The 26,761-nt window shown below is 40.6% G+C and overlaps 1 protein-coding gene across 6 annotated transcripts in view; it reads left to right on the forward strand.

Annotated features, from left to right (window-relative positions):
- Positions 1 to 26,761, forward strand: part of FHL1 (four and a half LIM domains 1) — a 66,549-nt gene that overhangs the window by 12,847 nt on the left and 26,941 nt on the right. For 2 of the 6 annotated variants that reach the window (XM_054544115.2, XM_009235302.3), the window contains exon 2: positions 11,920 to 11,993. The gene's annotated coding sequence lies outside the window, so the exon portion shown is untranslated. Of the gene's footprint in view, positions 1 to 6,602; positions 6,720 to 7,828; positions 7,923 to 9,018; positions 9,112 to 10,174; positions 10,301 to 11,919; positions 11,994 to 26,761 lie in introns of those variants that run through there. The other 4 variants (XM_054544116.2, XM_054544117.2, XM_054544118.2 and 1 more) reach the window with 4 other exon arrangements.

The raw sequence follows: 26,761 nt of genomic DNA on the forward strand, positions 1-26,761 counted from the left end.
TCTGAAAAATACCAATAAAGGGAAGAGTTGATTATAGAGTTCGCCTGTTTAGGTTTTTTTTTTGTTTTTGTTTTGAAACTGTGTCTTGCTCTGTCACATAGGCTGGAAAACAGTGACGATCGTGGCTCACTGCAGCCTTGACCTCCTGGGTGCAAGCAGTCCCTCTGCCTCAGCCTCCTGAGTACCTGGGACTGCAGGTGTGCATCACCACACCCATCTAATGTTTTAGTTTTGTAGAGGCAGGGTCTCACTATATTGTCCAGGCTGGTCTCAAACTCCTGGCTTGTTTAGCTTATTAAACTTTATTTTGTATATTGGAAATAATTCTTTGTGTACAGATCTGTTAGGTATACTCATTGTTACATCTATTGTTAGACAAAATTTTATTTTTCTTAATTTCATTGGTTGCCTGAATTGACTATATATGTGGTACCACCTGTTAAAAGCAGATTTTGATGAGGAAGGGGAGAAAGAGGATAAAAATAACCTCTCCCTCAAGTCCCATTTCATGATGGAAGCTAGGATTCCAGTTCAGTGGCCAGGCTAACTGGTCACTTGATGCCAGTAGTGAGCCACTGCCACTGGATTTCTTTCAGTCAGCTTCACAATCGATAACAAATCCTGCAGCTGACGTGACTTTACTGCAATTCCTGTTGATTGGAAAAATGGCAAAAGTCACCATCTAACCCAATCATAATATGTTTGTTTCCCAGGTATAGACAGGCTGGGTTAGTCATTAGGCCTAGTGTAGTCATGCTCCCTAACTACTGTGAGTATCTGGAAGGACTGGGGAGGTGTAGTGGCAGCGGCTTGTGGGACAGGCATGTGACAGCATCCTTTTGCCCCCTTGCTGCTCACCCACCTGCTTCTTGTCGCCTATTGGCTCCTCTTCGTCTTCCCCTCCCTCTGTCTCCTTTTTATCCTTAATTCAGTTACTTTTGAATTTTCTGTTAAGGAACCAGGAGGACCTCAGCATGAGGATAATTGGCTTAAGTATTCAAAGTACCAGAGCAACATACTTTATAATTCTTGGACTGCCTGATTGTTACTGCTGCAGTGGTTTGTTGGGTATTAAATGAGACTTAGGGTATTTTGTAAACGTTTTCTGACATACAGTTTGAAAGTTGAATTTTGTCACCTTACAAACTTAGTTATTCCTGCAACTTTTAAAACCCCCTTAAATTTTCCTTATGTGTTTATGATTATCCCCATAGCAGATAATGGCCACATGCGTGCTGGTATGAAGGATTTGCTCAAGGGCTAATTGATGGGAGCAGAGCTGCCCAGTTGCTGAAGTGTAAGGAAACAGTTCATGGAGTGCCAATGCCAATTTAGGAAAAGTATGGGGCTGAGTACTTAGTAAGATGAAATAAAAAAATATTTATCCAGTGCTTACTCTAAGGAGAAGGCACTTGGCTAGGTTTGCTAGATGCTGTGGGGAGCCTTAAAACAACAGTGATCTCTTCAAGGCCGGGCGTGGTGGCTCACGTCTGTAATCCCAGCACTTTGGGAGGCCGAGGCAGACGGATCACTTGAGGTCAGGAGTTTGAGACCAGCATGGACAATATGGTGAAACCCCGTCTCTACTAAAAATACAAAAATTAGCTGGGTGTGGTGGCGTCTGCCTGTGGTCCCAGCTACTCGGGAGGCTGAGGCAGGAGGATCACTTGAACCTGGGATATGGAGTTGGCAGTGAGATGAGATTGTGCCACTCCACTCCAGCCTGGGCGACAGAGAGAGACCCTGTCTCAAAAAAAAAACAACAACAAAAAAAACCAGTACTAGTGATCTCTTCAAGCAAAGAATGCCCATTCTAATTGGAGAAGCTGTTAAAGACACATGAAGGATGTGGTGGAAAGAGTATTGAACTGCATAGGGTGTGGGGAGGGAGTCAGGAGTTTTGAATCCTAGTCTGAGTTCTGCCACTAAGCATTGGAAACTGGGCAAATCATCTCCCCACTCTGGGTCTCAGTTTATAAAAAGGCAAATGAACGAGATCATCTCTAAGATACTCTGTAGATTGATTCATAAATGTGGAAGAGATTCCGGAAAATGGAAGCTTGAGCCCAGGAGTTTGAGACCAGCCTGGGCAACATGGTGAGACTCTGTCTCTACAAAAAATACAAAACAGTAGCCTGGTGAGGTGATGTGTGTTTGTAGTCCCTGTTACTCAGGAGGCTGAGGTGGGAGGATCAGATGGGCCCAGGAGGCTGCAGTGAGCTATCACCTGGGAGCTTGTTAGAAATGCAACTTTCATGGGCCCCACTCCAGACCTAGGGAATCAGAAACGCTGGGGATGGGGCACAGCCATCTGTGTCCTAACAAGGTCCTCTCTCAGGAGATTTTGAGGCACAATAAAGTCTGACAATTACAGGCTATAGGAATTTGGGTCAGTGGTTTTCAGCCTCTGTCATACAATAGATTCATCTGGGGGAACTTTGTTGGGGGTGGGGCACTGACTTTGTTTGTGCTGCTGTAACAGAATATCTGAGACTGGGTACCTTATAAAGAATAGAAATCTATTTCTCAACGGTTCTAGAGACTGGGAAGTCCAAGATCAAGGTGCAAACAGGTTCGATTGTTAAGGGCTGCTCTCTGCTTCCAAGATGACACTTTACTGCTCCAGCCTCCAGAGGGGAGGAACGCCCTGCCCTCATGTGGTGGAAGGCAGAAGGGCAAGAGAGCCAAAGGCTCTCTTGAAGCTTTAATCCCATTCACCAGGGAGGAGCTCTCCCAGTTTAATCACCCCACCTCTTAGAGGCCCCACCTCTCAATACCATCACATTGGCCATTAAGATTCAACACCTGAATCTTGGACACATAAAAACCGTAGCAGGCACCCAGGCATCACTAGTTGCTTTGACTCTCCAGGTGCAGCCAATTTTGAGAATCACTGGTTTAGGGGAAAGTGGCATGAGCCAAGACTTCTGTCATTCTCTAGCGGCAATGAACCTCAGATGTAGGGAGTCAGCCAAAGCCAGAGGCTTGAATTTCACTCTAAGAAACTTGGCCTTTAGATTACAATGGAGAAAGGTTTTTGGCAATGGGAGTGATACATTCGAGGTGGAACATTTGAGAGATGATTCTGACGCTAGCTATGTGAAGAAGAGGGCGTACCCATAGTTAAGAAATCTGATGAAATAGTCTGGTGTCAAGTGATAATGGGCCCAATTAGGACCTTAGAAATGAAATTATAAGGAAGAAAATGTATGAAAGCTCTTTTTCAGGAAAAATGGGCAGGGTTTGGCGATGGTTGCTGGGGTGACAGCAATGTTAGAATGTCTTTGGTTCAGGAGTTCCTCTCAGACTTCTGGGAGGGCCAGTGCTCTCTAGATGCATCTGGCAAAATTGTCATGTATGGATCTGTACAATTCTTTGTTTTTTGTTGCTTTGATTTAGGAGTTATTAGCGGAGGTGACCCACAGCAAGTTATAGAAAAATACAGAATTATAGTCACCTCAAAAGCTACTCATGGTCATCATGTCAGAGGGAAAAAGTGCTGTTTTTCTTTTAAGGAAAGAATGCTTGGAGTTGTGGGAAACTTGTAGACTTGGCAATGAGTAATTCAAGCCTATCAGTCAATTAAGTGAGTTTTTATTTTATCATTTGTTTTATTTGGGAGCTGCTGTAATAGTCATTGAGAGGACATCAGTCTTCATATTTTTAAAACAAAACAAAAATACCATTGAACATTAGGTCAAAGGACAAGAATTTCAAGGTTTTTACCTTTTGACTTTAACAAATATTTGCTGCTCCATTTTTCTTGCTAGATTTTGCCATTTGACTTGTGTTTTTGCTTTGTTCCAGTTTGTTCTTTGTGCTTGATAACTGTAGTGTACTCTATTTTTTTTTTTTTTTGAGACACAGTCTTGCTCTTTTGCCCAGGTTGGAGTACAGTGGTGCAATCTCGGCTCACTGCAACCTCTGCCTCCTGGATTCAAGTGATTCTCGTGTCTTGGCCTCCCAAGTAGCTGGAATTACAGGCGCGCACCACCATGTCTGGCTCATTTTTGTATTTTTAGTAGAGATGGGGCTTCACCATGTTGGCCAGGCTGGTCTCGACCTCCCAAAGTGCTGGGATTACAGGCGTGCATCACTGCTCCTTGCCTCTATTCTATTTTTGATGGCTTTTTTATTCATAAGTATTCTTAAGGTTTTAATATTCCAGTTAAAAAATAAATATATTTGTCCCTTTATGTTTTTCCCCAATATACTTATTCTTCCTTTATGACCAAAAATTATTTAAATTTGCATCCAGAAATGGCTCACAGAAAGAGCTCCTTGGTATTTATTTAGGGCACGGTGGGACCTTTTGTTAGTTTCTAGGTCATGCCACATCTGGAAGGAAAGACACCTTTTATTTACTAATTTGAAAATTTATGAAAGCAGACTCAGTATTTTAAAGGGTTGCATATATTCCTATGCAAAGTTGCATATATTCCTATGCAAAGTTAAAAATGACTCACTACTCCAACTTTGGTAAATGTGTGCACTTTAGTTTTTGAAAGAAGTGCAAAAATCTGCAGAAAAATCTGGACTAATCATAACTTGAGATTTTTAGTATATCTAGTAGATAACTTTTAAAAATGTAACCCATCTTTTCCCAAACTGGATAAGGATAATTCCTCTCTTTGCAAATTGTGAGGAATATTATGATTATATCATATAAAATAAGTATAGAAACGTGTAGAATAAATGATCTTCCAGACAGAGTATATAGAGGATATCACCAGATAATACTCTGTACTAAATATAAGGACACAAAACTGGACTTTATTATATTTCTGTAACTGGTAATATCCTTCTAGTTTTTGCTTGTTTATTAAATGAATATGCTGTTAAAGATTTGGTTATGTTGTAGATCTTGATTATGTTGGAATTATTAAAAATGAGGCATCTTTAATCTGTACTGCTTATTTCCAATAAATTATTTTGCCAAATGAGAGCCAGTTTACCAGTTCTTTTGTTAAAGAAAATGAGCCAGTGGCTACCTCAGTTGTATTTATCATTGCCTTTTATGGTAAACATTTAAAATATGTTTTTAATGGTACCCATGCCAATGTTTCTGACCTCTATAGTAGCATAAGTATTTGAATAAAAGTGAGATAAATGAGAAGTCTCTGCCGCCCAGTCTCATCACAAGTGTACCTAATTAAGAAGATGTTTGGAATTCACTGTTCTTTGATTTCTTGGGTGGGAGAGAATATTCTGAAGGATGTGATTAAGGAATCGTTACCATGACTATCACATTCAAAGAACTGAGAGGAGACAATGAGTCTGTGGGGGATCATCTCTTTTGATTGATTTGACTCTTCTTTTAAGTTGTTTCAAACAGCTGTTGTCACTGGATTTTCTTTTCCTCGTAATTCACACAATTGATTGGTGATGTGGGGATCATTGAAGCTTGGTTGTCAGTAGTGATAAGGGTCAGTAGTGTCCATGACCACAATACTTTTGCCAAACCTGGAGAGTGATTGTATGTGTTAAATGTCACTAAAAAGCAACTCTTGGCTTCTTCTGGAATAATATACGTGGTTTGTCTATTTTCACTTATTAATTTTGTCAGGGCGGGATATGATTATCATGATCTCTTTGAAAGCATGACTAACTCTAAAGTGTTTGAGCTGTATTTTAGATTACTTTGCTGTCATCTTACCCAGTGTTTTGTGTGCTGTTTTGTTTTTATTCTTTAACTTGCACAATATTGTCAACGTAATTTATATGATGTTCTGGTCAGAGACACAGTTACACACTGCAGATTGAAAAGTACACACAAATATACCCACCACGAGTGTCTTCAGCCTCACGACCCCAGCTCATGTTAAGTGGGACATGCTAGTACAGATGATAAAGTGAAATGGAGATACAAAGGCAGTTCAGATCTGACTGTCAATTTTTCTCCTTCTTTGTGGACTAATTCTGGGTGGTGAAACTATGAACTATGGAAGGAAGACTGCTCCACCATGAGTCCGAGTTGAATCTCATGTGAGAGCTTTGCCTCCTCAGCCTTTGGGCCTTTCTTTCTTCTGCCCTCTGGAGGGTGTCAGAGAACATGAAATGCAAGGACTTTCTGGAAAGGATAGCCAGGGTTTGGTCTGGTAACTAGAAGACACTTTCCCTGCCCCTTCGCCACCTGTACCCCCTCCAAGCCAGAACATGTAGAGGTGAGGAGCAGACAGAGAGATGGCAGGGAAGCCATTGGCAAGGTGGGACTCTTAGGAAGGAAGTGATTCCGGTTCTTGAAAAAGAGAACCGGATTCCATCAAGTAGAATCGGTATGAATTGTACCCATCTCTAGAAAAATAATTCCAGAAGGGTGAGTAAGATGAAATATGGTAAGACTAGTGTGTGACAGATTCAGGTTTGAAGCTTCAGTTGGATTGAATCGAAAGAGAGGTATATTTGGTGTCAAGCGTTTGTGGTGGCATGTGAAATCATTATCCACGTTTGATAACAGTTTGACTTTTTGCCTGCTATAATAATAGTAAGTATGTATTTAACATTCAATGGGTACCTTGTTTGGGGGAGGCACTGCTAAATGCTTTACATGGACGTACCTCCTTACCTCTATGAGGTAGGTGGCCATTGTGATGCTCATATGAGGCGGAGCCGGTATTTGAGCTCAGGCAGTCTGACTCTGGTGCCCCTGCTGTGAAGAGCTGTGCCATGCTGCATTCCTCCTGTAGCTGCACGAAAGGGTGTTGAATCTTCTAGAAACAGTGAGTTCTATATGAATGGAGTGTGGTGGTGGGAGAATAGTTGGAGTAAAGCCTTTTGTGTAAACATACCATGCTAAGTACTGGGAGATAGAAATGAAATGAGAGACTTCATTTATTTATTTATTTTTATTTTTTTGAGATGGAGTCTTGCTCTGTCGCTAAGGCTGGAGTGCAGTGGCGGGATCTCAGCTCACTGCAACCTCCACCTCCCAGGTTCAAGCAATTGTCCTGCCTCAGCCTCCTGAGTACCTGGGACTACAGGCACACGCCACCACGCCCGGCTAATTTTTGTATTTTTTCAGTAGAGACGAGGTTTCATCATGTTGGCCAGGATGGTCTTCATCTCCTGACCTCGTTATCCACCCACCGCAGCCTCCCAAAGTGCTGGGATTACAGGTGCCAGCCACCACACCCAGCCAAAATAAGACATTTTTTTGCCCCTGCCACCGAGATATTTAACATCTTGCAGGACTAACAAAACCTAACATGAACCAATCCAGATTCATATCATAGAATATGAAAATATTTTCTGGAAAGAATAGCCAGAGTCCCAGTCTGGTTACTGGAAGACACTTTCCCTGTCCCTTCCCCACCTGTAGCCCTTCCAAGCTGGAATGTGCAGAGGTGAGGAACAGAGAGAGAGAGATGGCAGGGAAGCCATTGGCAAGGTGGGAATCTTAGGAAGGAAGTGATTCCGGTTCTTGAAAAAGAGAACCGGATTCCATCAAGTAGAATCAGTATGAATTGTACCCATCTCTAGGAAAAATCAATTCCAGAAGGGATGAGTAAGATGAAATATGATAAGACTAGTGTGTGACAGATTCAGGTTTGAAGCTTCAGTTGGATTGAATCGAAAGAGGTATATTTGGTGTCAAGCGTTTGTGGCAGCATGTGAAATCATTATCCACGTTTGATAACAGTTTGACTTTTTGCCTGCTATAATAATAGTAGTAAGTATGTATTTAACATCCATTGGATACCTTGTGTAGGGGAGGCACTGCTAAATGCTTTACATGGACGTACCTCCTTACCTCTATGAGGTAGGTGGCCATTATGATGCTCATAGAGGCTGGACAGGTAATATGAGGCGGAGCCGGTATTTGAGCTCAGGCAGTCTGACTCTGGTGCCCCTGCTGTGAAGAGCTGTGCCATGCTGCATTCCTCCTGTAGCTGCACGAAAGGGTGTGGAATCTTCTAGAAACAGTGAGTTCTATATGAGTGGAGTGTGGTGGTGGGAGAATAGATGGAGTAAAGCCTTTTGTGTAAACATACCATGCTAAGTACTGGGAGATAGAAATGAAATAAGAGATTTTTTGTTTTTGTTTTTTGAGATGGAGTCTTGTTCTGTCGCTCAGGCTGTAGTACAGTGGCGCGATCTCGGCTCACCGCAACCTCCACCTCCCAGGTTCAAGCAATTGTCCTGCCTCAGCCTCCTGAGTACCTGGGACTACAGGCGCATGCCACCACGGCCGGCTAATTTTTGTGTTTTTTCAGTAGAGACGGGGTTTCACCATGTTGGCCAGCATGGTCTTGATCTCCTGATCTCGTTATCCACCCACTACAGCCTCCCAAAGTGCTGGGATTACAGGTGCCAGCCAACACACCCAACCAAAATGAGAGATTTTTTTTGGTCCTGCCAACGAGAAATTTAACATCTTATAGGACTAAGAAAACCTAACATGAACCAATCCAGATTCATATGACAGAATATGAAAATGTTTTCTGGAAAGAATAGCGAGAGTCCCAGTCTGGTTATTAGAAGACACTTTCCCTGTCCCTTCCCCACCTGTAGCCCTTCTAAGCTGGAATGTGCAGAGGTGAGGAACAGACAGAGAGATGGCAGGGAAGCCATTGGCAAGGTGGGACTCTTAGGAAGAAAGTGATTCCGGTTCTTGAAAAAGAGAACCGGATTCCATCAAATAGAATCGGTATGAATTGTACCTATCTCTAGGAAAAATCAATTCCAGAAGGGTGAGTAAGATGAACTATGATAAGACTAGTGTGTGACAGATTCAGGTTTGAAGCTTCAGTTGGATTGAATCGAAAGAGAGGTATATTTGGTGTCAAGCATTTGTGGTGGCATGTGAAATCATTATCCACGTTTGATAACAGTTTGACTTTTTGCCTGCTATAATAATAGTAAGTATGTATTTAACATTCAGTGGATACTTTGTGTAGGGGAGGCACTGCTAAATGCTTTACATGGACGTACCTCCTTACCTCTATGAGGTAGGTGGCCATTATGATGCTCATAGAGGCTGGACAGCTAATATGAGGCAGAGCCAGTATTTGAGCTCAGGCAGTCTGACTCTGGTGCCCCTGCTGTGAAGAGCTGTGCCATGCTTCATTCCTCCTCTAGCTGCACAAAACGGTGTGGGATCTTCTAGAAACAGTGAGTTCTATATGAGTGGAGTGTGGTGGTGGGAGAATAGATGGAGTAAAGCCTTTTGTGTAAACATTACCGTGCTAAGTATTGGGAGATAGAAATGAAATAAGAGATTTTTTTTTTTTTTTTTCTGAGATGGAGTTTTGCTCTGTTGCTCAGGCTGGAGTGCAGTGGTGCGATCTCAGCTCACCACAACCTCCACCTCCCAGGTTCAAGCAATTGTCCTGCCTCAGCCTCCTGAGTACCTGGGACTACAGGCGCATGCCATCACGCCCGGCTAATTTTTGTATTTTTTCAGTAGAGACGGGGTTTCACCATGTTGGCCAGCATGGTATTGATCTCCTGATCTCGTTATCCACCCACCGCAGCCTCCCAAAGTGCTGGGATTACAGGTGCCAGCCAACACACCCAGTCAAAATAAGACATTTTTTTGCCCCTGCCACCGAGATATTTAACATCTTGCAGGACTAACAAAACCTAACATGAACCAATCCAGATTCATATCATAGAATATGAAAATGTTTTCTGGAAAGAATAGCCAGAGTCCCAGTCTGGTTACTGGAAGACACTTTCCCTGTCCCTTCCCCACCTGTAGCCCTTCCAAGCTGGAATGTGCAGAGGTGAGGAACAGAGAGAGAGATGGCAGGGAAGCCATTGGCAAGGTGGGACTCTTAGGAAGGAAGTGATTCCGGTTCTTGAAAAAGAGAACCAGATTCCATCAAGTAGAATCAGTATGAATTGTACCCATCTCTAGGAAAAATCAATTCCAGAAGGGTGAGTAAGATGAAATATGATAAGACTAGTGTGTGACAGATTCAGGTTTGAAGCTTCAGTTGGATTGAATCGAAAGAGAGGTATATTTGGTGTCAAGCGTTTGTGGCAGCATGTGAAATCATTATCCACGTTTGGTAACAGTTTGACTTTTTGCCTGCTATAATAATAGTAAGTATGTATTTAACATTCAGTGGGTACCTTGTGTAGGGGAGGCACTGCTAAATGCTTTACATGGACGTACCTCCTTACCTCTATGAGGTAGGTGGCCATTATGATGCTCATAGAGGCTGGACAGGTAATATGAGGCGGAGCCGGTATTTGAGCTCAGGCAGTCTGACTCTGGTGCCCCTGCTGTGAAGAGCTGTGCCATGCTGCATTCCTCCTCTAGCTGCACGAAAGGGTGTGGAATCTTCTAGAAGCAGTGAGTTCTATATGAGTGGAGTGTGGTGGTGGGAGATGAGATGGAGTAAAGCCTTATGTGTAAACATACCATGCTAAGTACTTGGAGATAGAAATGAAATAAGAAATTTTTGTTCCTGCCACCAAGATACTTAACATTTTACCGGACAAAGAAAACCTAACATGAAACAATCCAGATTCATATGATAGAATATGAAGATATTGTGTCTACTTAAGTATAGGTGGGAGGAAGACTGGAAGATGTTCCTTTGAATTAAGTCACTTTAAAACATTTGCTTTCAAATGTTAGCACTTCACCATGGGCACAAAATTTGCCTTCCTCCAGGCTTTTGGCCTGGCAAACAAGAACCCTGTCCCTATAGTCAGCAGATTTGTCCATTTTGAGTTGGGAAGCATTGTCTTCAGCCTTTTCTTCCTGACAACGATCCTGACAATCGTCGTCAGGATCTCTAAAGAGATGAACCCATTAGCCTAGTGAACCAACTGTCTCAGCTGTTTATTTACCAGCACATTACTAGTTTTTCCATTTATATCCACTGCCTGTGTGAAGATCAGCCTGGAAATGGTTTGAGCATAGGGTGGGAGGGGTGGTTACACACCTGGTTGTAATCCTTGTTTTATTTTTGCCCAGTTTCCATCTATACTTCTTGAGAGCTTCCTGTGTTCCAGGCACTGACCTGGGTGTTGGGACAGAGCAGTGAAAAAACAGACCGGGTCCCCTGCCCAAGGCACTGTCTTTTCCTCAGATTTCATTCACTCATGTACATTTTCATAGTTGATCTAAAAGCGGCATTTGGTGTGAATTCTAGGATTTCACACTTTTAGGATAATACAGTGATCACACTCCCTTTCTCCTTTTCCCCAGCCAGTCCTTTCTGAATAAATGTCGGGGGTTTGGGGGAGGAAGGCAGTGATGCGAATGGGCCTGTGGGGAGGTTGCACGGGCTTGAGGAGGGCAGCATGTCGTAGCGGGCCATATTTGTGTTAGGGTTGGGAACGGCACAGGGCACACCTGTTTCCTACTGCTGCAAAACCCTCGTCCTGGGATGAGCCTGCCCGCTAGTCTGCATCCTAATCCTGCTGTTGATTGGAGATAACTTCAGCGGTCACAGGGCACCTCGTCTCCATGGCAACCCCTCTAAATATTCCTCTAGTGACTTGTGCTCTACATTCTGGCTGGATCAGAGCCCTCCTGTGGCAAAATATTCTAAAGATGTTAGAGAGAGAGAGAGAGAAAAAGGCTCAACTAATAAATCTATTCTTAACGACTGAGTCATTTGTTTTGATTACCCGGGTGATTGCCAAATGTTAATTTAAAACTGAAATAGGCCATGAGCTCACTCCCCTAACAATGCTGAGTGTTTGAGCTAATACAGCTTGATAATGAGGGAGCCAGATCTACTGCCAGTGCTCATGTTATATGATAAACAGACATTTGGAGAAATATGCAGAACATCTTGGCAGTTTTCCTTTAACTCTAAGGGTTGTAAATACAAAGTAGAATGTGTTACCATGAGCCATTTCATAGGAAGTTTACTTTATTTATTTTTTTAGAATTCAGAACTTTGCTTCTAAAAAGGTAACTTTGCCTCTTGATTCTCATTTTTTTCCCTAACTTAGGCATCTTGGAAGTTGTTTTCAACCATATCCGGCCTTTGCCGAATACATCCTATCTGCCACACATCCAGCGTGAGGTAAGTTTTACTAATTGCCACAAATTCTTACACTGATCTCCAACCTTCTAAGTTGTGGTATTAGGGGCGGCATTGTACAAAGGGCTTTATTTGTACAGGAGGTTTCAGAAGGTTCATTTTAATTGACCCAACCAATGTCACTGCTTACCCTAAATATTAGCTCTTGGGGGGAATGTCTTTTCCAGGGAAAATCTCATTTGCTTTCAACTTGGGCGTATGAAAAGGGAATTTGCCAGGCACAACAGGACTATTCGAAGGTCTGCTTGAAAGTAAAGATCTGCTCATGTCGTTGCACGAACAGTAGGGAGCAGGAAAGCTGCATGGAGCAAATGCTGGGATGGGACGGAGGAGACTCCTGCTGCCAGCCAGGAGAAGGTTAGGCTGACCTGATCAGCTATTAGGAATCTTTCTCCGTCGGTGGAAGGAGCCAAGGTGCAGGACTGGCACTGCAAAATCTGGTGATAGAAGGCCAAAGGGTGCTTCTGCTCGGTGACATTGTTAGGGTCCAGGAGATTTTCTTCTGATTTGCCCTCAAGTTCAGAACAACCTGTGGGAAGCCAGGTTGAGTAAGACCTTCCAATGCTTATATTGGATAAGCATTCTCTGTCCTCTTCATTTAGCCACAGTGGCTTGTTTATACTCTGTGATGACTCAGGGTTCCTCAATTTCTCTTTGAGAGAAGGACATTGACCTTTGAAAATAATGAAAGGAAGGAATCTAAGAGAAGGCTCATCCAGGCACGATACAGTAATGGTCCCTCCTTTTTGGTGCCCCGGTTTCTGGGTGCTCACAAGAGGGAATGTAACCTTTGCCAGCACCGTACCTGTCAGGATTTGCCATTTCATCCCTCAAAAGGTTGCTGCGTTTTTGCCTTCACCTTCACCCTGCCCACCCCTGCACGCAGCCTCATGGTCAGTGTAGGTACTTAGATTTCAGTTAGGGTACATGCTCAGCAGGTGACAAGAATTGCCTTTGTTATGTCTACTTGCTACAGAATTCTCCCCAGGTTTTAAAATATATATCTTCAAATACCTAAATGTATTAAACCTTAAAGTAAAAAGCATAGGACAAACTTTTAGAAATGCTAAACCTGAATTTTATCCATTTCATCAATTATGGTGGTAGTCGGAAGTCCTTCCAAGGCCCTCGGGCTTGAAGCAGGCTCAGTGATACAAGCTTTCAGCAGCTTCCCTCTGCTGCTGGAGATGGAATCTTCATTTCTGGGTCTAAATCCTGCTGTAGCTCTCATTCATAGCCTTTACCTATAATGGTTGTTTTCAAACTTAAAAAAAAAATGATAGAAACCTATCTTCAAAAAATACAAATCTTTAGATCTAACCCCAATAGAGAAAACCAAAGCCGAACTGCTTTGGCTCAAGTAGGAGGCTGTGACTCTCTGTCACCCTCCTCTAAGGGTGAACCCTATTGAAAGAGCAGAGATTTTAGCTCTGTGCCCTTTCCCAGCTCTTATTTTTATTTTCCCACAGAAGAGGCTAGATTCTTTAAGGAGATATAAAGAAGGGAGATATAAAGATATAAAGATTCTTTAAGGAGATACAAAGACATCCTCTCATCAGCTGGAAATGCCAGCTAGGTGAGACCTGGCTATGCATATGCATTGTTTGCCCTTAGTAATTCTATAGCAATCTGCAAATTCGGTCAGCTTCATCAGCAGAAAACTTTGATAGAAACCATGTGTAAAAGGGCTGTGTTCTTAAAGTGGAACATTTAAATCGAAGTTTTTCAAGCACACATTTCAAGTGGTTTTATGATACCAAGCACACCCCAATGACATCTTTACATTGACCAAAACTTGGTGTCCTTGGGTTTTCTTTTAAAGCACTGAGTTTCTCAGGTGTGTCAGTTGAATAGAATCTGCTAAATTCTGTGTTTTTTTTCATTTTTTAAAATTATTTATTTATTTATTTATTTTTATGGAGTCTTGCTTTGTCGCTCAGGCTGGAGTGCAGTGGTGCAAGTGCAGTGGTGTGATCCAACTCAGTGCAACCTCCATTTCCCAGGTTCAAGCAATTCTCCTGCCTCAGCCTCCCAAATAACTGGGATTACAGGCGTCTCTACACCAATATGCCTGGCTAATTTTTGTAATTTTAGTAGAGACAGGGTTTCATCATGTTGGCTAGGCTGGTCTCAAACTCCTGGCCTCAAGCAATCCGCCCTCCTCGGCCTCCCAAAGTGCTGGGATTACAGGCGTGAGCCACTGCGCCCGGCCAAATCTGTTAAATTCTGTTTCCCTGTAACAGAAATATATAGGATTACACAACTGCATCTGGTGTTCTTTCTTCCTTTCTTTTATTCATTCATTCAGCCCTACTATGGGCCAGGGCAGGAATGTAGTGGTGAGCACAAAAACAACAAAAAAATACATTTTGGGTTTGATATTCTTCAAGGGTGGGACATGCCTAGATTATTTTCCCTTTTGCAGACGAGGAAACTGAAAATTGCTTTGCTTTTCTCAATTACATTGCCCAGTATTCAGTAGACAGGTCTGGATGCAGGGGTACAGTTCCAAGTCCCCATCTCTACTCTGCTCTTTGAGCCTATGATTTATGCCACTTCCATATAAGCATGTGCAAATAAAGCATTCAGTAATTGCCATGGATGCAGCTGTCCCTGGGACCCGAAGGCCCTAAAATGAAAATAAATGTAAACTGTGTGTTTCACACTCTATTTTTAAAACGTTTGGAATAATTGAATAGTTTAGTAAAATGGGCTTTGCTGTTTCCACATGAGGATATCTTGTTCTTTTATTTTTTATTTTTTTTGAGATGGAGTCTCACTCTGTCGCCTAGACTGGAGTGCAGTGGTGCGATCTCAGCTCACTGCAATCTGTACCTCCCAGGTTCAAGCGATTCTCCTGCCTCAGCCTCCCAAGTAGCTGGGATTACAGATGCGTGCCACCATGCCTAGCTAATTTTTGTATTTTTAGTGGAGATGGGGTTTCACCATGTTGGCCAGGCTGGTCTCGAACTCCTTAACTCAAGTGATCCGCCTGCCTTGGCCTCCCAAAGTGCTGGGATTACAGGCGTGAGCCACCATGCCTGGCCTATTTTGTTCTTTTAAATGATGGTGTGTCCCCTTTTAATACAGTATTTATCATAGATAAACTTTATTATTCAGAAACTTAGAATTATTCCATTTGGCTGCCTTTTAGTTTACGGAATTATTTGGAACACAAGCTTGAACACATAATTCTTAACACATACGTGAACTGGGCTAAATTTGAGTATTTGTACCATAGTAGTGACAATATTGTTAATTAAACATGTGTTTCACATGTAGGAGATATTTGTATCACTGACATATGGTCATTTTCATTATTGATTTGGCAGTTTTTTAATATTCACAAAACACGAAATTTTGAAATACAGTAGTCAAAGTGATTTGATCTGTGCCATTTGTATTGATGTAACCTCTCTTCTTGGTGCACTAGCAATAAGAAGGAAAATCAGCACAGATGGGTTACACAGACTTAGAGAATTTGGAAATCATCAGTTTAGAGCCAAGGTCTCAAACTGGTGGGCTGGATCTGGCACACAGAGGTGTTCTTTTAAAATTTTAATTGCCAGCATTTAAAAATTGAAAGGTTTCATATTTTTTGAAGTCCAAAATTTTCAGCTTCTCTTGAAATATCAGAAGATCTGGCAATATTGAGCCCTCACTCCTGTTTGGCTACACTTAGGCTGGAGCCAAATGGCTGCTGTTTCTTTTTTTTTTTTTTTTTTTTCCTGAGATGGAGTCTCGCTCTGTCGCCCAGGCTGGAGTGCAGTGGCGTGATCTCCGCTCATTACAAGCTCTGCCTCCCAGGTTCACGCCATTTTCCTGCCTCAGCCTCCCCCGTAGCTGGGACTACAGACGCCCGCACCACGCCCGGCTAATTTTTTGTATTTTTTAGTGGAGATGGGGTTTCACCATGTTAGCTAGAATAGTCTGGATCTCCTGACCTTGTGATCTGCCCACCCCAGCCTCCCAAAGTGCTAGGATTACAGACGTGAGCCACCGCGCCTAGCCAGCTACTGTTTCTTTAGCTAGAGCATGAACTCTGAAGTTTGCCACAGTCTCCGGCAGTATCTGCAATCTCCTTGACACTAAGGACAAGGGTTGGTTGCCATTATCTGAATGTTTAACCCCTATAGACATGTGAGTTTTCAATCCCAGGTCTAGATAAAATTGAGGTTGCAAACTTAAGGTCATCCTTTTTCTCAAAATATCAGCTTGCTAATTTTCAGGGGCACAACATAGGGTGACAGTCATATTAAGGAGGTGCTTTTAAAAGGGTTGAGGGCAAACATTTCAGAGGAAGGATACTTTCTGATGATGGTACCTGATTAAGAGAAGGAGCATTGACAGGTACGGGTGATTTATTTTATTCTGGAGGATTCCTGTAGTCTACTTTGGTGCTTCTCACACTTTAATGTGCAGATTCTGATGCAGCAGGTCTAGAGTAGGGCCTGAGATCCTGCATTTCCAACAAGCACCAGGTTATACCACTGCTGATCTGAGGACCTCCCTCTCTGAGTAGCAAGGGGACTCTACCTTAAAGCAATCCTAAGAAAAATCAGTCAGGCAGTGATGGTGCTAATGTTTAGAACATTCACTTTTCTCTAGCCTGAGAAAGAAAAAGAGATACGAACCAGGGTGTTTTGGGTTGAATCTTCCCAGATAAATCTGGATCTACTTTGATTTGGAGCAGAGGAGGTGAAAAATCAATTATTTTCAATACAGTTATAGCACATGGAAAAGATAAATCTAACTCTGATTTTAAAATTTGTTTTTAATTAAGTGCTTCTGGTAAAAAAAAAAAAGCTAGATATGCTCAGGAATCATGAAATGTAGGGATTAGAGCTTTTAATTTTAGGAAAATTTAGGAAAATATGGGGCTGTTAGCAAACTTGTAAATCAGACCACAGAAAATAGGATAATTATCAAATCCTTGGTTATATGATAACCTTGTAAGCTATAAAATTTTAAAAAGTTGGAAAGAAAGAAATCAACAGTTTCAAATATATACAGTCCTATATTGAAAAGTATAATTAAAATGAAAAAGCACACCAGGAAAAATTTGTGGCACAGATGACAAGATACATAATTTCTATTATCATGCACAGAGCTCATACAGATTGTAAGAAAGGTGCGCACAGGCCTAGCACGTGGTAGGTGCTTCCTAACTGTTGGCTGAATGAATTATCCAATTGATAGATGGGTAAAAGACACTCAAGTTATATCACAATGTAAAGAAATGCATGGAAAACATTCAGCCTCACTGGTATGCAAAGATAAGCATATTTAAACGTCATTAGGAGATATACCTAATGCTAAATGACGAGTTAATGGGTGCAGCACACCAGCATGGCACATGTATACATATGTAACTAACCTGCACATTGTGCACATGTACCCTAAAACTTAAAGTATAATAAAAAAAAAGTCAACAAGGCACACTTTTACTAAGTTAGCAGAATTACAAAAAGAAAACCCAGTGTTAATATGGTTAACTTGAAATGGATATGCACTTATTCACTGCTGGTAGCAAAGTAAGTTGGTACAAAGCCTTTTGGAACATTGTTTGGCAATATATGCCTAAAGGCACAAATATTGGTACCCTTTAATCTAGTAATCATACTTTGGGAAATGTGTTCTGAGAAACAAATTATTCTAAGAAAAGAAAAAAAGCTATATGTTATAAGTATTGATCACAGTGTTATTTGTGAGGACAAAAAGAATTTAAATGTCTAATGTGAAAAAAATAGTTCATTTATTCAATAAATAGTTTTGGTTGAGTAGATTATGATACATCTATGCTGTGGAATTTCATGAATCTGTTAAAAATTATAATTTTCACACTTACATTAGCAATATAAAAGAATTTGTATAATACAGTCTTACTAAAAAATGCAGGATGCAAAATTGTATATATGCTGTGATTGTAACTTGCAAAGTGATATGTACCTGTGGACAAGAACTAGAAGGCACAAGGAAAAAATGTAAGTATCACTTTATTTGAAGTTATATTCATGTTGTGATGTTGTTTGTACATTTTGCTATTACTTAGATGTTGAGAATCTTCCACTTTTATGTACTTAACTCCATATCACAAGCCGGATAGTCTAATCTATCACAGAGTAGGTGCTTAGTAAGTAACCAAGAAACATGAGGACTCCTGTCCAGAGCCTAAACATGGGGTTCCAATGCTCTAGTTCCTTCTCGCTTGTTGTGTTTCATCATCCAGAGCCCCCATTTCTCTTTCTTCCGTATTTGGTTGTTGGTAGAGGCATCTTGGTATATACCACATGACACCAAGTATAAATATTTGTTTCCGAGCTTTTAATGAATGTCTAGCAGTGCCAGGCAGGGAATGAATCTTCATGTTTAAAGGTCCAGTGTCCACTTAAGGAACATCTTAATGGAGCTACAGCTCAAGAGCAATGCCCATTTCATCTTCTGATTTCCTTTAGATAAGCAACAAAAATTCGCTTTAAGGTCATGAGCCTCCTTACAGCAGTCCCTCTCACCTTCAGCTGTATTCCCTGTTTCAGATATACTTGTTTCTCTGCTGTAAGTACACTTTTCTCTTCTAATTAGGTCAGTTACTTCATGTCTGTTTTTCTTTTTTGACATGGTTTCTTCTGGCTTTGGCACCACATATTTTCCCCATATGTCATTGCCTCTGGAGCTTCATGTTGCAATAGTTTTTCAAGGGGAACGGAGAGCACATTGCTAAGGGTGGGGGATGGCTTTTGCCTCTTTTGCCTGCCCTTTGCTTCAGTGAGTGTTCGTATTTCTTTTGGGCCTAGTTCTGTTTGGTTTTGTAGTCTTCAGAGTCAGTTATGTTTGGACTGAAAGATACTTAAGTAAAAATAATGGCAAGTCGGAGATATGTCTGGCAAAGGTGCAGCACATTTGTTAAGGTTACTGGTTTATTTATCTCCCTTGTCTCTATGGCGACTAAATCTGGGTCTGGGATTTAATGGACTTAGTTTTGACCTCTTGTAACATCTCCTAACTTTTCCCAGCCTCTGATTTAGAAAGAATTCATTTTCACTTGAGGAGAGAAACTGTCTCACTTACAAAAGGAGTCCTAACTGGACTCTCGAAAAGTGGAATCTCTAGTCTTTGATTCTTACACAGTCTTCAACCAGAGTACCCGTTGTGGTTATAAAGAAAGCTAAGAAGTCATGTAGAAATACACACACACACACATACACACACACACACACACACACATAATGTCTCAAGGAAATACTTTTCTTTTTAGTGAAATAAAGTATTATTTAGTTAATGTGAATGAACTGTCTGTAAAGAGAACCTTTTGTCAGAATACCAAATCAATGGAACCATTGATTGGACATTATATTTTTATTTTTTAAAAGTATCTCCTTTACCCATTAGAGGATTATAAATTTGCACACATATAAATGTTTGAATCATATTTCAGAGTTCAAGTGTATTAAATTGTGCCATGGAAGTCCACAATAAAGATTGGGTTTGACCAGGATTCTCATGGAAGAAGTCAGATTTGGACAGCTAAGTTCAAATCTAGTGTTCCATCTTCACAATTGATGTGAAATGAGGACATAGATATCTGATCTCTAAGGTAGGTAGAGTCAAACCATCTCGGACTTCAATTGGTTCAAATGAGCCTTTAAAACTTTTTCTCTTCTCCTGTATGGTGTTTTGAGACTTATAAAAACATTCCAGCTGTAATAATTTACTAATTTGTTCATCTGTTTTTAGGTCTTTTCAGCTTCTCTAAGAATAAGCTCACATGTGAATTTTCTTTGAAACCCCAAAACAAAGGAGTCAGTAAATGATCAATTATCAAGTATTGCACAGAGACTGAGGCAAGGGAAGTGACAAAAGTCCTCTTCTGTCCTTACTCCCCAAGTATAAAATATTAGAGTTCAGATCTGTCATCAAGTTTAGTTCAAGCCCAATAGGAACTTGTGATTACTTAGTAAGGTTTTTGAACATCATAAAAGTTCAGTGCCTATGGAAGTTGTTGTAAGATTTTGTCCATCATGAACTGTCCTATTAATAGGCAAAGATTTGAAAAGCCAACAACAGATGCTCACTTGTAAGAGGGAACCATGCCTGGGAGATGAATGTTGGATGCTCCTTAATTTCTGAGTTTGAAACCTTGACTCACTTGTCTTATAACCGTGGGCGTAGAATATTTGTTAGATTAAGGTCATAGCTAAATTGTAAAAATTTTATTATGATCAGTACAATAAGCATAGCTGGGGTCAAAACTTTTATGGAAATCACAATGTTAAGGCCTGAAGTCCTTAATAATGCTTGAGAAAGAATGGCACTTTTATCATCATTATTATCATTGTCATCATCATTATTATCATATCAACCTTATATCACATGTTGAAAGCCCAGTGTGGTAAACTATGCTAATAATTGTTATAATTTATGTATTTCATTATTGATATTTCAATTTTGTTTGAACAACTGTAGGGATCAATTTAAAATAAAAAGGAGGAAATATATAAAAATGTATTTAGAATAGTAGCCTCATTGTCCTATCTTATCAGCCAGATAAGCTTTGTGCTTTGTAGAGCATCTCTCACTGAAGGATACCTAATTATTGGATAAACAATTAGTTCTTTAACAGTTCTTAGGCTGGGTGCAGTGACTCACGCCTGTAGTCCCAGATACTCAGGAGGCTGAGGCATGAGAATCGCTTAATCCCAGGAGGCAGAGGGTGCAGGGTGCAGAGATCACACCACTACACTCCAACCTGGGTGACAGAGTGAGACTCTGTCAAAAAAACAAACAGACAAAACAACAACAACAACAAAAACCCAAACCAAAGAATAGTTCTTCACCTAAGTAGAAAAGCAGAAAAACAATGGTTTGTGGTCTTTATGAGTCTGTGGACATCTCTTAAACCATGTGTGATAGGATCATTTCTTTTTCTATTCTTTTTTTTTTTGAGACATAGTCTCACTCTGTTGCCCAGGCTGGAGTGCAATGACGTGATCTTGCCTCACTGCAACCTCTTGCTCCTGGGTTCAAATGGTTCTTGTGCCTCAGCCTCCCGATTAGCTGGGACTATAGGCATGTGCCACCAGGCCTGGATAATTTTTTGGTATTTTTAGTAGAGACGGGGTTTCACCATGTTGGCTAGGCTGGCCTCGAACTCCTGACTTCAAGTGATCCACCTGCCTCGGCCTCCCAAAGTGCTGGGATTACAAGCATGAGCCACTGTGCCCAGCCGATAAGACCATTTCTGTACACATTCATTAGGGCTACAAATTCATAATCTCCATAAAGTACTCTCTGTGTTTCTTTCCCAGGACCGGTAGAGTTTTTCCTGTGGGTGGTGGTGAGAGTTTGTGTACATAATTGTCAGCGTGCACAGGCAGAGGGATTTATAATCCAGAGGGTCTTTTGCTCCCTACAGTGGTTCAAATGGAAACTAATTGGAGAGGTTGAGTTCCACCCTTTGCATTGGGCTCATGGGACAGGTTTGAACTGGAAAACAGTACAACATGCTCCAGTATTTTTAGCCTATCCCTTATGTTCCCAGCTCTGCCCTTTGAACTGTCAGTTCTCATAGACTTCACATAGGATCTTGACCTGACTTTTGGTCCTCTCATGGGTGTTTTCTATTTTCCTTACTGGGGCAATCTAAGGCACAAAGAGTAAAGGATTTGGTCAGAGTTACTGTCTTAAATTGTACTCTGCTTTCTCCAGGAAACTGGAAGCTTCTGAGGAGCAAGAAGCCTGATGTTTCCTCTTATGTCCTTTGTATCATTTATTATTTAGTGCCAGAGACTTAGTAGGCATTTGCTAGAGATACAATTAATTGAATGAAAGGCATTGTGTAAATTATAAACCATAGTATTACCGTGGTATTACACAGGACTGTCTTAGGATCCCTGTTCCTCTAATATCCATATTCCTGAATTGTTGGAGGATATCCTTGAATAGAACAATCCCTCTTCCCTCATTGTAGCATGACATTATTTTTTCCCGGCATGTTATCAGTAAGTTTTTCGAACAGAAAAGTTGAAATTATACAGTGAACACTCCTATTCCTACCACCTAGAATCAGCAATTAAACATTTTACTATATTTGCTTTATCAGATATCCACCATTAATCCATCTTAATTTTTGGATGCATTTCAGAGTACGCTGAAGGTGTCTGTACGCTTTACCCCTAAACACTTCAACTTTATCATTATGTGGTTTCAATTTTGACTTTCTTAGAGCTGCTTTCAGATTTGTTGAGATCCTGACATTTATTTTGGTGATGGCTAAGAAGAGGTAATGACTCAAATGTGCAATATGCTCAGTTTTCAGACCCTGGGAGTTTCTCTTTGTTTGTAACTACCAGCAAGTATATGGACACATACATATCACTGTCCCTTCCCCACTTCGTTATATGGTCACATTATTTGTATTGTTGAAATTTGGAAAGCCAGCCTAGGAAATGCAGTTGAGGGGCTTGTGGATATGAATGAAATCAAAGAATTGGGGTTGAGAATAGTAGGGCAAAAGGTTAGAGTTAGTTACTAGAAAGGGGGGATAGAGTTGGGTATAAGGAGTGGGGAAGAGATTCAGATCAGGAAGTTACCAGCATGATACCACTTTCATATATGAAGTCTAGAGACGGTTTGGTGGCTGTTTATATGACCTAAAGGTCATGGATTGAATAAACACTAAGAGTGCAAATAGTCCTTCCAGTCTAGTGGTTTTCATATTATATTCCATGGAACCCTAGAATTCATAGACATGTCTCAGAGGTTTTACCAACATTTGAATTATACTTTCGCAAGCATATTGAACTATTTTTAAAAACACTAATAAGAAAACCCAACAAAAATACTTGACTGTGTTTTATAGAAAATTTTATCATCCTGGAGAACACATACTGATTGACTTTATTTTATTTTATTTATTATTTTTTTGAGACGGAGTCTCGCTCTCTCGCCCAGGCTGGAGTGCAATGGTGTGATCTCGGCTCACTGCAACCTCTGTCTCCCAGGTTGAAGCGATTCTCCTGCCTCAGCTTCCTGAGTAGCTGGAATTACAGGCGCTCACCACTACGCCTGGCTAATTTTTGTATTTTTAGTAGAGACGGGGTTTTGCCATGTTGGCCAGGCTGGTCGTGAACTCCTGACTTGAGGTGACCCCCACCCGCCTTGGCCCCACAAAGTGCTGGGATTACAGGCGTGAGCCACTGCGCCCGGCCCTGATTGACTTTAACATAAGTAAAGGTTATTAATGTCAACCTAAAATAAAGTTTTGACTAACACTTATCTGTCATCCATCAAAGTCAGGGTAGTATTTCTATGTGGGAATAAAGACAAAAGGTCCACAGCAGGACCATTACACTAAAGCCATGGGTGTTAAGGCATTGGCCTGCAAAAGCTGAAGTTACGTTTTGGTTTCCAGTTACCATGAGCACTTATCCATCTGTTATATTTAGATTTTTTTTTCTAGTACCTTTAGGAATCTGCAAACAGACGAGTATCTGCTTTAAACTTGAAACGACCATAAAAGGAGAGAGATGGTTACGATGCTGGCGGCTGGCTACAGTGTCATCCTTCAGATGGGCCTGTGTGAATGGATTAGGGAACCTTCAAAAAGGTCTCTTCTGGCCCAAACTGCTCAACCTAGTCTGAAAACGTATGTGTGCAATATTGCACTTCATGATGTGATGAGATGTGATATTCAGGGCTTCTTTAATAATGCCTAAAAAAACCTTAAAATGGGCTTGGCAGATTTCTTTCGTTTGGAGTCTGTGGTACTCAACTTTGGTGTTTTTCATTCCAGACTGTACCACATTCTGTGCCCATAGTTTGAAAAACATTTTGGAACCAATACCTGCTTGTGTGTAGCTGCAGTCAATTTTTAAAGGTTTTGCTGATGTATATTTTATTTTCCCCTAACCTTTATTAAGATCTTCAAAGTTGAAATGACTTTGCAGTGGCCATCTTTATCCCCATCATCAAGAGGCTGCCATTAACAGCATTTTATTCTACCTGTTTTATCACTGTCTATCCATCCCTCCATCCATCAGTATATCTTATTTTTGGATGCATTTCAAAGTGAATATAGCAGATTTCACCAGTTAACTTCATAATATTTTATACACTTGAAGTCTAGCTATTTGAACTGTACACAAATGTGACTAAATTGCTATAGAATGCGGTGAAAGAAGGTATAAAATAAATGCCCCAGTTTTGCTTGGAAAAAATTTAGGAGTCTTATTTTAAAAGTAACAGGTGTTCTGGAATCCTGGCATGGAGTTGGAAAAAAATATACTAATTTTTAAATTGGAACTTTTTTGTAACTCAGACATTGCTGACCCCTAAAAAAGAGGGGATACACTTGTAAATTTTATTTTCATCCCAGGCAGGAGCTAAGTAACTTCCCGTTATTAATAGAGAGGCAAGATCATCTTGAAAAGTGTTATAGACATAGAATGTTGGTTACGCCCACAGAATCAATTGCATTTGGAAGGCAGAGGAACAGTTAACTGAGGACTAAGTTGATCTATGCAGGGTCTGAGTCCAAACCCTGGTGTCAAGGTGTTAAGTGCAAATTATTATTATTATTATTTTTTAAAGAAAACACTCTTGTTACAATTTGGACAGAGAGAATGGTATGGAGATGAAAAGTTCTCGTGTATGGCTTTTGCCCCTATTTATGTGGAAAGCACACCCTACATTCTTTCAAAGCTGTGTTGTTCCCTTTATTCTCAGTCCCCAGAATTGTGTGCAAACACTCTCTCTTGGCCCAGGGGTTTGGCTGGGTATGTTTCCTTCTGGAAGTCTTCACTAGCACTCTTGAGTTAGCTGGCAGGAGATCCCTTAAAACCATTTCCAAGCAGTTTTTCTCACTTCCCTATAGGGGCTAATCCTGTACTTTCCACTTCAGTTCCAGCTGCTGTTGCTTGGGAAGAAACAGATTTCTGCTGTGTTCTCAATCTCCAGACGGTCCATGAAAATTTAATGTATAAGAACAAAGAGGCTGGGCGCAGTGGCTCATGCCTGTAATACCTGCACTTTGGGAGGCTGAGGTGGGTGGATCACCTGAGGTCAGAAGTTCGAGAGCAGCCTAGCCAACATGGCGAAACCCTGTCTCTACTAAAAATACAAAAATTAGCTGAACGTGGTGGTGGGTGCCTGTAATCCCAGCTACTTGGGAGGCTGAGGCAGGAGAATCGCTTGAACTCGGGAGGCAGAGGTTGCAGTGAGCCAAGATTGCGTCACTGCACTCCAGCCTGGGCGACAGAGCGAGACTGTCTCAAAAAAAAAAAAAAAAAAAAAAGGACAGAAAATATATTTTGGGCAGGGATTAGTTGGGGGATGTGGGTGGAAAACCTGGTGATTAGATATATTTAAACGTGTCATGTCAGTGTAGAGCGTGAATTAAAAATAAATTATATATGGAGAGTTGTAAGAAATTTACCAGTCCCTTCAGACAGACACATGACCCTTTAAAACCCATTAAAACTCCTTGGCACAATGGAATAACATGCGCTTTGGTCTTGGAAGAAACTATTAGGTTGCAATGTTTTTTATTTCTCTACCAATGACTTGCTCTTTGATCTTGGAAAGTGACTGACTTGTCCTGTGATTGTTTCATAATCACCCATAATAAAACTGATTTACTGTATATAGTGAATAGTTAAGTTTAAAACTATATCTAGTTTCCGTTACAGCTCAAATTTATGTATTATTTTATTAGCGTTTAGATGTTAACATTAAGCTTTCAAGTCAGATTAAATTTAATTTGAAAAAAGATTTCGTGTATGAATACTTTATATTCTGCAGTTCATACATGTGGTACCACCCTTAATTAAATGATATTTCCACAAATCAGTTTGGAAGATTTTCTTCCTGCAAAATGTATGTTTAAAGTACATAAAAATTGATGGGACCATGTACTTATGGCTAGTCGGAAAGTGGAAAGTTTTTTAGATTTATGCTTAGGACAGGTGATAGTACTTGAGCTTCTATTCTTAGTTTGACCTTGCCTCCCCCAACCCCCTTAAAGCAAGACACTTAATCTCTTTAATGTCTCAGTTTATTCATCTTTAACACCTGTATTCTTATTTCATGAAAACGGTACCTGGTTTATATTTGGTAGCATTTAAAGACTTGATATAGAGGTGGTGTGGAAGTTCAAATTATATAGAAAGTATTTGTATGCTGAATGATAATCTTGACAAATTACTGATTACTACATTTAGAAAGTTACAACTCTGGAGGGAATTGATATTTGATATTGTTTTCCTGTGTGTTCTAAGTTACCACCATAACAGTAGGAAAATAAACCCTATCCTGGCTGTGTTACAAAGGGATTAACTCACTTCTTCAAGTTGTTACTAAATCTCCAGCCCTTTAAACAACAGAAATAAAAAGTGTTCCTTATTTTAATTTTTCCCAAATAAAAGTCCTATAACTAACCTTGGCTTAATTTTTTCTTTTGTTGAGGGCTTTCCAAGTTATTTTCTTTGTGAGGAACGGAGGATAAACCATGTCAGTTACTTGAAGCAACTAAAAATACCCCGTACAAATATGCAGAGGAGTATGCTTTTGATTTTTAGATCAAAGCAAAGAAGCAAGATTTTATGGAGCTTGCTTATTATACATTTATTCCAAGCTACTTGTACCTTTTCAAATAATTAAATATTAACTAAATACAAGAGGATTAAATAGCTAGACTTTAAGTAAAACTAAAATACCCATACTAGTATTTTCTAAATTCTGTATCATTGAAAGTT

The sequence above is a fragment of the Pongo abelii genome, chromosome X, assembly GCF_028885655.2.
Source record: "Pongo abelii isolate AG06213 chromosome X, NHGRI_mPonAbe1-v2.0_pri, whole genome shotgun sequence".
In the NCBI taxonomy this organism is placed as follows: domain Eukaryota; kingdom Metazoa; phylum Chordata; class Mammalia; order Primates; family Hominidae; genus Pongo; species Pongo abelii.